The 7,343-nt window shown below is 36.9% G+C and overlaps 1 non-coding gene across 1 annotated transcript; it reads left to right on the forward strand.

Annotated features, from left to right (window-relative positions):
- The first annotated feature begins 3,527 nt into the window (after positions 1 to 3,527).
- LOC131170907 (small nucleolar RNA R71) lies at positions 3,528 to 3,635 on the forward strand. The gene has a single exon (XR_009141671.1). It is a non-coding gene; the product is annotated as a small nucleolar RNA R71 (small nucleolar RNA).
- The last annotated feature ends 3,708 nt before the right edge of the window (positions 3,636 to 7,343 follow it).

Here is a 7,343-nt window from a genome sequence, read left to right on the forward strand (position 1 = left end):
CTCGGCAGGTCTTAACTTTTCCAGAACATGTGCATAAGTAGGGTGCATAAGCCGCAAGTGCTCGCATGAGTGGCAATAAGGGTTGCATAGGCTATGTAAAATATTTGCATTTTTTTTTTTTTTTGGTCATGCGGAAGTGCATAAGTTATGCACTCTCCTTATGCAAGTCTCGGCAGGTCTTGGAATTCAGAGTTGGTGGTTATGCGGAAGTGCATAAGTTATGCACCCTGCTTATGCAACTCTCGGTGGGTTTTGGGATTTTGGGTTGGTGGTCATGCGGAAGTGCATAAGCTATGCACTCTCCTTATGCACCCCTCGGCAGTTTGGAATTTTGGGTTTCGTTATGCGTATGCATAAGTCATGCACTCGCTTATGCACCCCTCGAGTTTGGAATTTTGGAATTTTGCTTCGTTATGCGTATGCATAAGTCATGCACTCTGCTTATGCACCCCTCGGCAGGTTTGGAGATTCAGAGTTTTTGGTCATGCGGAAGTGCATAAGTTATGCACCCTCCTTATGCAGACTTCGGCAGAGAGAGAAAATGAAGAAATTGAAGTTATGCAAATGTGCATAAGTCATGCACTCTGCTTATACAGGTTTCGAAAGATATGAAATTTGACAAAATTAAGCTATGCAGAGTTGCATAAGCTATGCACTCTTCTTATGCGATTTGCAAATGAGGATGAAAATGGCAAGAATTGTGGTTATGCACTGCATAAGCTATGCAGTTGCTTATGCACAATTCAACAAAATTAAGATTGCAATGGAACATGATTTGCAAGTGTGAAAAATACCCTAAAATGAAGAAATATAATTCTATGAAGCATAAACCATGAGAAATTTTCACCAAAAACACATCAATATATACAAAGTTCATCAAAAATGCATCACACAAGCTTGTAGAAGATGGATCCTGCATAAAAAGCATTTGTGACCCATGCCATTTTGACTCAAATTCTGCAAATCAACATTTAGCACATTAAAACTCAATAAAATCTGCATAGAGTTGCATTTATCTACAAATGATGAAATGAACTCTCCAAGTTATGCCAAGAGAATGCAATATTGTCCACCTTGAATTCCACAACCCAAATAATCTCAAAACTACAAAGATGACCAACTTACCACCATATTAACATTAAAAGCACATATACTTAAAAGTTACACACCCAACCTCACCAAAAACACAAGCCATCTGCTGCAGATACCCTTTTTGCTGCAGATTCCATTTTTCCTCTGCATAAACCAGATAACAGCTCCTGCACAGGTTATGCAGTAAGAACTAATCAGTTTGTGGGAGAGTTTGAAGGACAAAATTTTCAAGTTAAGGGTCACTCCCCAGCAGTTCACCAACCTTCCTCCATTGAAATACATCTACAAGGGATAAGATTCAACAATGTCAAAAATTGAATTTGGGGAGATTTAAGATAAAAACAAAGGTAATGCAAATAAAAGTAAATCAACAAAAGCAAAATAAAAGAACTTGGGGTGCCTCCCAAGAGCGCTAATTTATAGTCCTTAGCTAGACTCTTTTCATGTTTCATGGTGGCTGAAATTGGAATTTATTGCCTCTGTTTCCAATAGGTGCTTCAATGAATCTATACTTCATTTTCTTTCCATCACATGAGAAGATCCTTGTTGCTTTGTCTAAAAATCCGACCATTTCTTTCTTGACAACCTTTGGTGCATCTTTTTCTTTGAGAGATGGTTGCTTTACTTCACTTTTCTCCACTTGCTCAACTTGAAAGATTGGTGCCATAGGACAAGGTGGATTACTATTCAAATCTTGTGCAAATGCAGCCTCTTTTGGATTTTCATCATTGATACTCCCTTCATGGATAAGACAACTTTCAAAAGAAGCCTTCGGATAGCTCTTTCTAAAGTGCTCTTTTACTAACTCATCAACTATATCAATTCTCAAATAAGAGTCTACATCTTTATTTTGCTTCTTCTTATCATTGCCAATGTTGAAGACTAAATGATCCTCTCCGACTACGAGTAAGCTTTTCACCTTTCACGTCAATCAAAGCACCACTGTAGCTAGGAAAGGCCTCCCAAAATGATTGGGATATTAGAATCCTCTTCCATGTCCAAGATGACAAAGTCAGGTATATAGAATTTCCCAACCTTGAGGCACATTCTCCAAAATCCCTTCAGATACTTAATTGATCTGTCAGCTAACTTAAGAGAAATGTGGGTTGGCTTAAAATCTCCCATATTGAGCTTCTCATAAATGGAGAGGAGCATAAGGCTAACACTAGCCCCTAGATCACATAAAGCTTTTCTGAACATGATTCCCCAATATGGCATGGAATTGAAAAACTCCTGGATCCTTGAGCTTTGGAGGAAGTTTCCTTTGGAGGATAGCACTGCATTCCTCAGTTAAGGCTACAGTCTCATAATCTTCAAGTCTTCTTTTGTTTGAGAGAATTTCTTTCAAAAACTTAGCATAAGAAGGCATTTGGGAAAGAGCATCGATAAAGGGCACATTTATATATAGCTTCTTCAAAACCTCTAAGAACTTCCCAAATTGCTTATCAAGCTTGGCTTTTTGAAATCTCTGTGGAAAGGGAAGCTGTGGCTTGTAAGGCTCTGGAGGTATATATTTCTCTTCTTTCTCTCCAACCTCCTCTTTACCTTTTCTTGCACTCCCTTTTTCACTCTTTTGTTTTTCATCTCCCTCAAAATCTTCCTCATTTTCTCTCTTTTCAACTTTTTCACTCTTCTCATTATGCACTATTTTACCACTCCTCAGTGTGATGGCATGACATTGCTCCCTTGGATTTTCTGTTTGACTAGGAAGTTTCCCCATAGAATTGGTACTTGATGAGCATGCTTGTTGTGCAATCTGATTTTCCAGCATCCTATTGTGTGTTTGCATTTGTTCCAGCCTTGCTTTCATCTCTCTCAACTCTTCATCACGCTTAATTTGATTAGCAAGAATTTGTTGTAATAAAGCCTCTGTGGTGGAACTTTGTTCTTGCTGTCTTGGTAAAGGTGCAGTATTTGCATTCTTTTGCTGAAAACTAGGTGGTGGTTGCCTAGGTTGTTGGTATTGATGCTCTTGTTGTTGTGATGGAAAGTTCTGAGTTGAAGCTTGATTTTGCTGATTCTCCCATGAAAAATTGGGATGATTCCTCCAAGCATATGAAGGATAATCTACTCCACAGCTCATTGTTCCTTCTGCATAAGTAACTTGTTGAGAACTTCCAGAGCATGATGATGAACTGACTAGCATACTTAAATCCTCCATTTTCTTAGCAAGGACATTAGTGAGTGCATCAAATTTGGCATTGATCATGTTGAATGGATCAAGCTCATACATTCCAGCAACTTGCCTTTTTTGAGTTGGAGTTGACCCTCTTGGACTACTCCATAGATGACTGTTCTTTGCTATTTTCTCTAATAACTCATAAGCTTCATCTTCATGCTTAATGATGAATTCCCCTCCAGTTTGAGCATCAATGATTCCTCTGATAGCAGGAGTGACATTTGTGTAAAAATTCTGGTTTATCATCCATTTAGGAATGGCATGATGTGGACATTGTCTCTCCAACTCCTTCCATCTCATCCATGACTCATAAAGAGTCTCATCTTCTCTTGGTCTAAAAGCAATCATTTGATTCCTCAACTCTTGAGTTTTTCCAGGTGGAAAGTATTGGGCAAGAAATGCATCGTTGAGTCGCTCCCAATTTGTAATTGAGTTGTGAGGTAAAGAATCAAGCCAATCCAATGCTCTATCTTTCAAAGAGAATGGAAACAATTTTAGCCTTGCTGCATCATCAGATACTCCTGGTTGCTTTTGCATGTCACAGATCATAACAAACTTCTTAAGATGAGTATGAGGATTTTCTGAAGGATGACCTCCGAATTGAGAATTCTGAATCATTTGTAGTACTCCAAAATCCATCTTATAACTATTTGCATCAATTCTTGGTCTTGCTATACTCTCTCTTAAATCATCAAAATGAGGAAATGCGTGATCCATCATACTTCCCTTAGGCACATTAGCATTTACAACTTCTTCACCATGAGCTGCATTTTCATTGTTTCGATCATTTTCACCATTATCACAACTGATTCCAACTTTTTCTTCAGCCATTTCTGTTTCAATTTCAGCTGCCCTCAATGCTTCTTTTCTTCTTCTAGTTTCTTTCTTGTTGTCTCTACAAAACTTCTCAATTTCAGGATTAAATAATAAGGATGTGTCACTTGTGCTTCTAGCTCTTCTCATAAAAGATTAAAAGTACCTGAAAAAGAACAAACAAACACAAAATGAAAAGATAACAAAAATAAAACTATAAACGACTAAAATAATCAAGAATTCAATCTTAAACAAACAATTCCCCGGCAATGGCGCCAAAAACTTGATGTGTCCCTACCGCAAGTGCACGGGTCATTCAAGTAGTATAGAAAAAGATATCGTTCCCACGAGGAGTTGTGTTAATGATTGAATTTTTGATGTAAAATAAAATATGTTAAAATTGTATTTTAATCAAATTAATAAAAGAAATTTAGGAATTTGAAGCAGAAGATATGAAAATGCAAAACTAAATTCAAACAATGACTAATTTAATAATTCGCAAAATAAAGAAATTGATAATAATGAAAATTAATAAAATGAGATTAAACTAAACACTCAAAAGTAAAATTCTAAGCAATAATTGATGAAAGACGATTCTGGAGTTAAGGGTTCATATTTAAGTCATTTTGGGATTTTTCCTAGCTAGCCCAATCCATGAAATTTATGGGTTTAAAGGAGATTAATTCTAAAATCCTTTGAAAACTCTTTCGAGTAAGACAAAGAGTGCCTTAATTAACTTAATCCTACTTTCGTGGAGTTAAAATTAACCAAGACCCATTAGGTTCTTTAATCAATATATTAAAACCCTCTTAACCCTTAGTCTATTTCTAGATCTAAGTTAATTAAGTCCAATTTCTTGATTAACTATCACTTGATTTTCTCCTTTCGGTGCTTCAACCAAGGATTAAGAACATAACTTAATGGGGCCCTTCATTAAGCATGTGAATAAGCACACAAGAAATGGATTAAACCTCATAAATTCATTAAATTGGGACTAACCCAGTTCAAATCCACAAAAATAACTAAAATATTACATCCCTTACTCCAGAATCAAAGTGAAACTACTCACTACCCATAATGTCTACAAGATATTCTGAATTTAAATGGAAATAAAGCTCTAATCTAAGCTAAGAAATAAAAAAAACTCAACACTAGAAATGTAGGAAAAGGTAAGAAGAGAAAGAAATCCCAAATCTGGTTGGAAATGGTGTGGAAAACTAACTGTGACTCTTCAACTGCCCTTGCTCCTGCTCCTCTCCTTCCTTTCTTTCTTTCTTTTCTTTAAAATGGGAAAATGAGACTATTTATAGCATTTTTCTGACATGGAGCCCTAAAATGGTGTGTTCTAGGAGGAATTATCTGAGGGAATCTTCTGCCAGCTCATTAATGAACTCTTTATGGGACTGCATAAGTGGACTGCATAAGTTATGCACCCTTATGCGATTTTACTGATTCTGGTTCACTTATGCGAAACTGCATGACTTGGTGCATAGGCTATGCACAATTCAGTGAAGGTGCATAAGGGAGGCGAGAATGTGCATAAGCTATGCAGTCTCCTTATGCACATTTCGGTTGGTTCTGGAATAATGATTTTTCTCCTTATGCAGATCTGCATAGCTTATGCGGCAAGTTATGCACAATTTGATCAATGTATATTTCAGCTTGAAAACTTGTTTTTGACATCTTTGGCTGTAGAAGTCACTCCTCAATGGCAAAATTTCTCTTCAGTCCTTCAAAAACACCATTTTTCCTACAAAACAAAGTAAAAGATACAAATTAATCCAAAATCGACAATTATGGAAAACTAACTAATTAACTAATGAAATTAGCTAAAAATAACTAATAATAGAATAAAATAGCTATGAAATTAGACCTAAATGACTATGCAAAATGTATGCATCAATAGTTTCGAGAATAGGGACTATCTTGTTCCCTAGGCCGACCTAAGGGTACATGACTTTTGTCAAGTTCTCTAAAACTTCTTTTGTCAAAAGGTTCACTGAGCCACCGGTGTCGATTAGCACCCATCGTACTGTGTACCTATTCATCTACACAGACACAACCAAAGGGTCAGAGTGTGGTTGCTTTTCCCCCTGGTGTTGCTCGGCTCTGCTAGTCTCTTATTTCTTGCTTTCCAAGTGTTTGGTTTACCTACGATTACATTGATTACTCCAATTGGACTTTCATCCTTCTCTGTAATGATTTCCTTGCCTTTGGTGGTGAATGCTCTTCTTTCCTCTTGACTTTTCCTTGTAAATCTCCTGAGCTGACCATCTCTAATTAATTATTTTATCTCATAAGCTGCCTGTATTCGTGGAAGGTGTGGCCATGATCTTCATGGAACCTGTAAAACTTACTCTTGTCCCTCTTTCTTGACATATCAGGGTTGAGCTTCTTTGGCCATTTTACCTGTTCCCTGTTCTTCTGTATCCAAATTAGGACTTTGGATCTTGCTTCATTCAACAGTGTGCAGTTATCGAACCTTTCTCTCTTTTCTCTGGATTTCTATCTGAGCTATACATCCTCCGATCTGAGCTATAATTTTTCTTATTTTGTCTCCTATCATTATTTTGCCTAGATTTCCTTTCTTCTCTTAAGGCCTATCACTCATCATCTAGCCTAATGTACTTTTGAGCTGTCTCCATTAGCTGGTAGTAGTCCACTACTGGGTTTTTTATTAGAGAATCAGAGAATTTAACATTCCTTGTTCCCTTTTTTAAGGTTTCACATGCAGTCTTATGGTTCAGATTTTCAACTGATATTTCCTCGGCATTGAACCAAGCAATGTACTCCCTCAAGGACTCTCCTTCATGTTCTTTTATTTTCTAAGGTCTGAAGATAACTTTTTTTGGTGGGATGTAGGAGATGAATTTATTCTTAAATTCGATGGCGAGTTGGTGAAAGCTTTGGATTGGTCTAGATTTGAGGCATTGATACCATTTCTAAGCCAGTCTAGTTAATATCATTGGAAATGCCTGGCATAGGTTGTAATCATACACATTTTGAAGCATCATTGTTGTTTGAAAGTTTACCACATGACTCCTTGGGTTTGTTGTTCCAATGTATTTGTCCAAGATAGGTAATTTGAATTTTGATGGGAACTATTTGGCTAGGATCAGTTCAGACAATGAAGACTCATATCCAATCCCAAAATTTTCTTCTTCTACCTATTTCTAGTACCTTTGTACTGCTTTCACCAGTCCTCAATTTACCTTTGGGCAAGTTGATTCATCAGATTGCTCCTTTTGCTTACTTGTTG

Source organism: Hevea brasiliensis, chromosome 11, assembly GCF_030052815.1.
Source record: "Hevea brasiliensis isolate MT/VB/25A 57/8 chromosome 11, ASM3005281v1, whole genome shotgun sequence".
In the NCBI taxonomy this organism is placed as follows: domain Eukaryota; kingdom Viridiplantae; phylum Streptophyta; class Magnoliopsida; order Malpighiales; family Euphorbiaceae; genus Hevea; species Hevea brasiliensis.